Raw genomic sequence first — 9,771 nt, 5'->3', positions numbered from 1 at the left:
ATTCTTTGGGTTTTTACTGATGATTTTTCATCTCTATACAGGTCTCGTGCCCATCACAGTGGCCGAGCGGTCTAAGGCATGGACCGTCTTCCCTTGCTCGGACGCTGGGATCTTGGGTTTATTCTATGTTTGTGTTGCCCTGTGTTTAGGTAGAGACCTTGGGACGGGCTGATAACTCGTCTGAGTCCTATAGACTGTAGAACATGATTACGGAAGTGGATATGAGGCCAGGGCCCTGAATGGGTTGGAAGATCCATTACAAAAATACAGGTTTCGTAAGGTGGCAGTGTAGGGCAGTAAGTGAAGGATGGATGGAAAATTATGGAGAAGGAAGTGGTCGTGACCAAATTTTGAAGTTATTTTTCTAGGGGAATTTCGAAAGTTGAAGAAAACCCAATAAATATGTCATTCAGGACAACAAGCATGCAGGGTCAAGATTCGAAGCCTGTACTTTGAAATTACCGGTCAGGTGATCTAATGAATTTTTGTGATGTTCTATCCTCATCTCATCTGATACTATATTGCAGCCAAAATAGGGTCGTTAAGTGTAAAAGAAAAGTGCACATTCGTACAATGCGCGAAATTCAGTTAACATCCAGCTTATCCAGGAACAGCACTAAGCGACAAACCCATAAAACTATTAAACCACCGTGTTACATATGTACAATCTGCTTAAAAACAAGGGGGAAAAAATAATCCTCGTAGAATACGTATGTTTCTTTTGATACTCGTAGGCCGGTAGTCGCTGGCTTCCCACAACGGCGGCCCGGGTTCGAGCCCGGGACTGGTCAAGAGGGATTTGCGGTGAACAAAGTGGTGCTGGGGCAGGTTTTCTCCCAGTACTTCGGTTTCCCCGCCAATCTTCATTCCACCAAATTCTCTATCATCATAATCACCCCATGCAGGTACAAGAGGCCATTCAGTGGCCGCCGTGCCGAGTGGACCCAGCTGAACCCCCCCCCCTCCCACTATGCGAATTTAAAAAATATATGATACTCGTGCTCATATTTTACTGCCAAATCTTATACAATCACTTCTAGTTATTGTCACGTGTAGGGTGGTAAGCGTGACGAAAGTGACAGGTTCTGGATTGGATGTCTGGATTTATTAGCACCATGATTACAAGTTCTCTTAATCACCCTTAAATACGTTACCGCTGTTTGTACACTTTCCAATCACCGTTACACACGCACTAGGATTCCCAGTCTTCACTAGTCGTCTCCTGGCAACGGATCTCAACACAGAAACTAGCACTTCAAGTCACTATGAAGTCTTCTTGCTATTTCGTCTTCAATCACTCTGGAACCACGGAATTAAAAATTCTTGTGAACTCATTCCTCCAGCTTACGCCTGACTTGTAACTGCCCTTGAACTAATACTGTCACTCCCTTGGTTATTCTTGGATTCTCGTTATATGGCAGCGGTATGGACCACACAGAAAACACAGTTCTATTGTAAGAACCGTTGCGTAACCTAACAACTGGTCACAGAGAACGCCGTTCCTACTTTATCTCGGCAAAGACAACATAGAAAACAGCCTCATCTATTGTTGCGTGTTGGACCGTGTTTACATAGCTGTTGCCTAGCAACGCGTTGATCAGATCTCTTATATTATAAACTACTGATCGTTCTTGTACTATCTTCTGGCTTCTTGTTACCCGTTGTTTCTACTGAAGTATGCGATAGACGTTACGTGTGATTACCAGTGGTATTTCTGTTGCCTTTGCTGTGCATAGTGTCTGCGATCTGTGCGTTGCCTTGTGGTTGTATGACTGGTTGCCGCACGACAACGCATGTCACAGACACTACGCACAGTCTGCTTTTACCGTTCTCACGGTCTTGTCGCTTGCAGATTTCTTATACTTTTCTTCTACCCTGAAGATGGAGGCGATACGTTCCTCCGAAACGTCGGTTAACACCACATATACACGGTGCCAAATCCCAGAAGACTGCTTTCTTCATAGTCACCGCCGTGAAAGCCTCAAATCTTACACGGAAGGAACGTGGTTTAAAACTGTGTAAATAGACGGGAAAAAATATTTTGGAAGAAAACTGTTTTCTTTTCTCGGAACAGAGTATTTTAATTCCATCTCTGAGAAACAGACCCTATACCACGTATTATTCTACGCAATGGATTTGACTTCCAACAGAAATCCATTACGGTTAGCGCTTGGCTCGTCTGGACTGGGTAATTGTTAAGCATTCTGTTTTAGCTCAGATCCTGGCAGGCGGGAAATGCGGCATTGCAAAATCCTAACTAAATCCGTTCTTAATCTGATAGCATAGCAGGGAACCTCTGAAATTAATGTCTCTCTCCGAAATAAACAATGTTGTATTTTCTTGCTGAATATGATGAAGTGAATGTTACGTAAATGGTAAATTGGCTGTTGCTTCCGGTAGAGAGTACAAAGCCTTGTCAAGCCCTGTTTAACAGCATCGTAATAGGATCTAAGCAGTAGCACCTTTAATATCAAAATGCGCACCTAAGCACGATTTTGAACTGGGAACACCCATTTCTCATCCTCACAACAAGTTTCCCTAAGAATCTTCGTGAAAATCTAGCGTGTCGTGCAGAAAAATCTGACTTAGGATTTGAGGAACAGTATTTGTTACCCGTAGTGACTGATTACATTTAATGTTCTTGGACGCAACCGCAAGAAATTCTGTGGCTTCCGGAAATATTTAATTACCAGGGTCACTATAAAAATTATCTCACCGTTGTGAAAATTTCAATGATGTTCTTACAGAGGAAAGAATAGGGAAAGACATTCACTTTGTCCCAAGCCTACGCATGTGACACTGAGCATTAATAGCCCTAGGAAAGTAGTCAGATGTTACGTGCCCCTATGAATTCCATTTGAGCACCGGACAGAACACAAACCATATCTGATGTACAAGATGTACTGCACCGTACATGAAAAATCAGTACAGAGACACTGCACAACAACTCTCAAATCGACCATCTTAAGTACGTTACCTGGGAAACGAGATAGACTGTTTTGCTTGCCATAGCATTGTTAGTTAATGAGTAAGAAGATGAAAGTAAAGGTACCCCTGTAACAGGCCGTGAAGGCCCACAGGATTGTGAGACATCGAGGTTCTCACATTTTATCTAGATAATCGGCTCAGAGATAGCGGCAAGGTTGTCAGCCTTAAGCGCCGGCCGCCTACCCCCAAGAAGATTCCTGATACTCATTTCTGTTAGAGGCTGACTCGATCCAAGGGGCATAGTGTGGCTGGAAGGATTAGGTCAATTGAAAAAGAAAATCAACTTCAGCGGGGCTCGAAGCCACAACCTTCCGCTGAGTACCGAGCAACAATGAAACCCAACAGAGCGGTAAAGCCTGTTTCGACAGAATCAACATTTCAGGTTTGGGGCCTTAGAGACTGTGTTATTAATTTCCTGAAGATACCACCAAGACGGCTTCAGTAGTTTACTGGTATTTAATCAAAATCGTAAGAGCCGCTCTCGAGAGCTCTCGGTACCCGTTCTCACGGTCTCTTCGCTTGCGGATTTCTTATATTTTTCCTTCTACCCTGAAGATGGAGGCGATACGTTCCTCCGAAACGTCGGTTAACACCACATATACACGGTGCCAAATCCCAGAAGACTGCTTTCTTCATAGTCACCGCCATGAAAACCTCAAATCTTACACAGCTTCTTTGTTGTTTGATATACTGACTGTGGCAGATAACTGCAGCAGATCACCCAATTTTAAAATACAAAATTCGGCCAACTACCTGAGAGTGACGGAAATTTTCGACGTTTCCTTCTGCAGCCAAGCGAATCTTGCTACCTTTAAAATATAGTAACGCCCACTTCCCCAGCTCAGTCGGTGGAGCTGCAGGCTACGGTTGAACAGCCGAGGAATTGGATTTCCATTCCACACAAATGTTCAGACTGCATATCGGACTTAGTCGGTATAGCGACGGGCTACGTGCTAGACGGCCAGGGTTCAATTCCCATTAGCCACAAGGGATTCTTCTCTTCTTCACAGCGTCCAACCCGCTCTGGGGTCACCCAACCTCCAATCAAATCACTAATGGGGGTTCCTTTCTCGTGAATGAATACGCCGGGGCGTGAAGATGACCAATCACTTCCTTCTATTGCCGAGGTCAAAAATGGTAGAGCCATACCTAAACTCCCCCACACGTCTTAATGGCGTGGTACTTAATTAAGCACAGGGACCACTTCACATTTACTGAGGGCTTCTCCCAAGTGGTAACGCGGCTGAGAAGCGAAGCTGATCACGCGCCTCTCGTAGTTAAGAATACGTGTATCTACACCTCCACTCCCTCATACACCCTCATGGCTTGCAGCTTAATTAATGAAGCACGGGGACAAATTTACCTTACGTTTACTTCTCCAGTTCTGTTCTCGTGAGAGTCATCACACGTGTGGGCCTTAAGGTCACCAGAGCAGCTCATGAAGTGTCTACGAAACATTCAGCGTGACAGTTTTCCTGGAATTCGAACTTGGGACCTGGAGAGGGAAGTTATAGCGAGATTCTTGTTTGATATCGAGGCGGGTGGCGTTCGTCAGTTGTCACATTGCGAGGAATCTCAAGTGTTCGCCGCCTGGAGGAGAGGAAGTTTATAAATAGTGAATATATCTCTGAAAATAGCAGCTATTGTGCTCCGTCACGTGGGTCTCAGGAATTCTGTGTCCACAGGGTGATTCATAAGCCAGGTGTGAGCAGCTGTTCTGGCCGAGTAGGTGGGAGCCTTGAGCCACTACTTCACAACTCGGCAGGCCTGCCAGCATCGAAAATATCCGCACTCAGTCGCCCAGTAAACAGTTTTATTTCTCATATCCATGTAAATAATTGTGTAAATTACGCATTCAGTTTATGCATACGATAATAATAGCAATTATTAGTCAGTCTTCATTTTATGGGGAAATAAGTACTTCCTTTATTCTGAAATTATGTTGGAGGCGGTGCATTAACAGAAGTAATGTTACATATAAAATATGATCTTCTGGCAACTGGTTTTGCTGCAATTACCAGGTAACTGACTGCGCCCAAGTTAACCGTTTTTTTCTTTATTGTTCTTTTGCTTTCACTATTTGGGTCCGTTGGCCTGTTAAATATCAGGAACAATTTTGAAAAATGTAAACTTTATAGATATGGTAGGATTCCTTCGACGGTAGATTTGTCCGGTGTAAGGCCTCAAACGATATGGGACAAGAGATAAGCAAATGTACAACAGCCGTTACTGAGTAACGGCTTCTCAAATATGTCCCCGTTAAAACAACTAAACAGCAACAAAATACGATGTTTTCTATGCGGTCCGTGCCGAGGGGTTATGAGCGGGACAAGTTTAGAATTTAGTCAGTTGGTACCCAAACTCCTCGTTGCACTGCATGCCTCACATGCAGCCCTCCCATTGGTAACATCAAAGTATAGCCCTCCTAACGTTAGCAAAAATTTTACTATAATGCACCCCTTCCAGCGTCATAAAAATGTTTTTTAAATCCGATTATATGCTCTACCTATACCAGAAAGACAAGCTGGCACTGCCTGGGAACCTTAAAAACGGAGATAGAGTTTCTTACCCCTCCCCCAATGTAATGTCTCTCACTACCACTCCCACTTCTTCTTCTTCTTAATTTAGTCAGTTGTGAGACATTCGCCAGCCGGCAAAGATATAAACAACATATATTATTAGGATCCGTTATCAGGACACGGCTAATGAAAACAAAGAAGAGAGCATATGCTGTAGTGTACTGCAGAGTGTGTGGATTGGCGATAGCGCTATAGTTGCTTATAGTTACGATCTGGAAGCATTCAATAAATCCAATCCAAACCCCATCTATATTCACTCAGTCACGTGACATTATTATAGATGTGTAAAAGGAGCTTCCAATAACGCTATTCCAAATACGACTTCAATTTCAAATCGCTTTGCTTAGACGAATTCGAAGACCATATTTCTTCTTCACTTCACAAAATTTGATAATATTTTAAATTGCACAGTTCTGTACTCTGAGAGCCCATGCCTCAACAACGAAGATGTTTGGCCGTCGAACGGACAGATGTTCGTTTGTGGTATACTTCGCTCTGCTGTCAGCATGGAAAGCGTCGAGCTTCGGAGAGTGGGATGATGAACGGTGAATAATGAATGGGAAAGGACTTGGAAGGTAGCAGTCGTGGCATAATGACGTTCTATTCATACATCTGCCTGGAGCAACCGAGGAAAACCATGAAAAACATCAGTCTGGAGAGCTGGTGTTCCGGACGAGGTTCGAACCGACTAGCTATGGAATGCGAGTGTAAAGCGCTACCACTACACCAGCCAACTCGGTCACAACCAATATTTTCAGATGATTTTAATCTCGGCTGTAAACCGACCGCCCTTTCCTGTATAAGTTCACGCGCAATTAGATTCACCGACTTCGAGACAGACAGAGGGGACATAAATGTCCCGGAGAAACACGGTACACAGCACTGTGAAGACACATCACTACACTTGAAGGGAGAAGTGCGTTTCAAGTGCAATAGCCAAAAGGAAATAAAACTTTCGCCTCGTAATTAAATTCCTGTGGCGCATAGAACACTCGTCAGAGCCACCTAGTGCTGAGGTTGTACAACTATTTTTATTCGAGGCACGCGCTGTTTAAATATAGACTACTGTAGGGCCTATACCTAACCCCGCGGTGCAGCGTCCTTCTTCTGAAGGTAATAGTGTCTCAGCTACCCAACGGCTTACCAGAATTTTATGGATTACCGTGTTCGCATGGGCTCGACAGTGGTCCCTATCCTTAAGCCAGACGAATCCAATTCACATCCACCAATCCTACTTCTTTAAAATCCATTTTAATATTTACTCATATCTCAGTGCAGGTTTTCTTACTAGTTTTTTCTTTTCTTCAAGTTTCCCCACCAAAATTCGTGTAGGAATCTCTCTTCCCTTTCACATCCTGCGCAGCTCATCTCCTTGCTTTGATCATTCTGCCAATATTGGAGAAGGCTACAGAATATGAATCTCTTCAGTGTGCAATTTTCTCCGGCCTCCTATTATTTCAGTCCGACTCTGTGGTCTAGTCGTCAGAGTTCCTGCCTACAGAACCAGAGATTTTCTGAGCAGTAGTGGGTCTTGAACGGAGTCCACGCAGCCTCGTGAGGATAATTGAGGAGTATTTCAAGGAAATAGCGGCTCCGGTCTAGCAAGCCGAAAATAACGGCAGTGGGGATTCGTTGCGCTGACTACGCGACACCCTCTATCCGCTAAAGTTGGCACTAACTTCACGGACAAGCGGCGGTCGCTCGGTCGGTATAGTTCGCTTGAGGACTAAAACCACGGAGTTTTGTTTTTCCCTATTATTTCATCCCTTTTAGATACAAACGTTCTCCTCAGCACTCTTTTTAAAATTTTCATTCGAAGTTCTTCCCATAGCGTGACCAAAGCCTACAGTCCATACCTAATATATTATTGTTTCAGTCTCTTACGTTAAAAATGTGCAAGTAAAATATATAGTCTCCAGAACGTTAATTAAATTATCTGTATTCCTAGCAAACTTCGGTGACTCTTGACTGCTTACGGGCTGGAATACTGGGATTCGATTCCAGTCAGCTCAGTTCTAGGGCCCACTCACACTCTGTACCTCCACACGCTCATACGCTCCCATAATATGATGCTTAATACAGCAAATTTATTCTTTGAGAAAACGTTGAGAGAGCAAGGCAGCTAAACCACAATGCCACCCCCAAGTGAACGGAGAATCCGCCTCCTTCTCAACTTTAATAGATCAGCTGTCTAAAATTTCGTCACAATTAATAACACAAATTCGCTAGGCATTGCCACGAAAACCGTCAGTGGTGTCGTGACTCTTGAAACAATTTTATTTACGTTGCTCCATATCGTAACTGCCAATTAATGATTAAGACATGAACAAAACAGCAGCAAAAATTTCCTTCATTTAATAAGAATTCAGAAGAAAGTTGGTTCCAAAATGTCCCTCCCCGAAAATTGTGCCCACATAAAGGGACACATGGTTCACTTGTATGTAATTCCGGCCTTGCATGTAGAAGAGGTACCGGTCACGGTAGCCGAGCGGTCTAAGGAATGTACTGCCTTCGTTCGCTCGGAAACCCGGATCGTGGGTTCGAATCCCATAAAATGCATGGATGTTTGGTATGTATATGCGTTTATTCTGTGTTTAGGTGGAGACCTTGTGACGAGCTGCTCACCCGTCCAAGGAGTCCTACCGTCTGTAAAACGATAATGAAATTGAGAAATCAGCCCTTTGCTCCGAAGTGGGAGCAAGGAGAGAAATGTAGAAGAGGTATTCATCTGCCTCAGTGCTTCATCTCCGAAACTACTTAATGGAGTTATCGCTGCTCGATAATTAATTCGAACTTACTGCATATGATTTCATGCAACACCGATTTTACGTGAAGCCTAAATCGAAGCGTCAATTTCTGAAAATGGTTGACAGTACAACTAACTAGCCAACTCCTCGGAGCTAAGCCCGTCATAAGAAACAGCCAGTCGCTCAGCTATTGAAGAATTTCTCAAAATTCTATGGAACCCTCAGGTTCGTTACCATGCTTCCAAGAGCCCACCACTGGTCTCTATGCTCAGCCAAACCAGTCCGTTCCATACCACTCCATACTGTTTCGTTAAGATCCATTTTAATATTATTTCCCACCTACGTCTAGGTATTGTTAGTGGTCTCTTTCTTTCTGACGAAGAAGACTGCTTTCTTCATAGTCACCGCCGTGAAAACCTCATATTCTTTTTTTTTCTGGCTTTCCCACCAAAATCCTAAATGCATTCCTCTTCATTATAATGCATGCTACATGCCCTGCCTGTCCCATCCTCCTTGACCTGATCATTCTAATTATACTTGGAGAAGAGTACAAGTTATGAAGCTCCTCATTATGCAGTTTTCTGCAACCTCCTGTCACTTCATCTCTCTTCGGTCCAAATATTCTCCTCAACGCCCTGTTCTCAATGTTATTTAAATATACGAAATAATGAGGTACATACCACAGGCCATATCAGGAGGGCGAACTCATGGCTTTCAAGATGAGTGAAATTCATAACATCGGAATTTAAACGGACTTTCAACCCAGTTTGTCGTGAGGGGTAAAAAAATCTTTATGAAAGTATTTACAATAAAATTTCTCGAAAAGCGTGCAAGGCGCCTACTACATTCATCTATAACCAGCCTGGCATCTCATACCATGCTCCAAAGGATCTCAGAATATATTAAATTGTATGTGAGAAAGTTTATGCTATGTTTGTTATACAGTTTGTTTCTAACAGAGGTCAAAATATACATAATTAAAAAAAACATTTATAAACTTCAAATATATACTTGCTATTTAAACAGACAGACAAATACGAGCTTCCTTAGAGAAATTTGTGCTTTACTACGTTTAAAGGCCACTTAAAAATGAACTCATTAAGAATACATAACCTCATAGTTGTTGTTTTTATCAAAGCAATATACTGCTCCAAAAGACGGAACTTATATTGCCAATGACAATAAATTCAGATGCACTTTGTAAGGCGTACTGTTAAAACATATGTGAAAGTTCGTATTAAATAATCAAGCACATATTAAAACTTTATGTGCTTATTCTGTGACCAGAGGGCACGCGGTAGCGTAGTTGGTTGAGGCACTATGCTACAAGCCCGAAGGTCACGGGGTCATGTCCCGATGAGGTGAATTTTTCAATTGACATAATGCATCCAGCCGCATTATGGCCCTGAGGTCGACTCAGGCTCTAACAGAAATGAGTACCAGGAAATTTCCTGGGG

The sequence above is a fragment of the Cryptotermes secundus genome, unplaced genomic scaffold, assembly GCF_002891405.2.
Source record: "Cryptotermes secundus unplaced genomic scaffold, Csec_1.0 scaffold5, whole genome shotgun sequence".
Classification (NCBI taxonomy): domain Eukaryota; kingdom Metazoa; phylum Arthropoda; class Insecta; order Blattodea; family Kalotermitidae; genus Cryptotermes; species Cryptotermes secundus.
Note: the sequence above shows the minus strand (reverse complement) of the source record.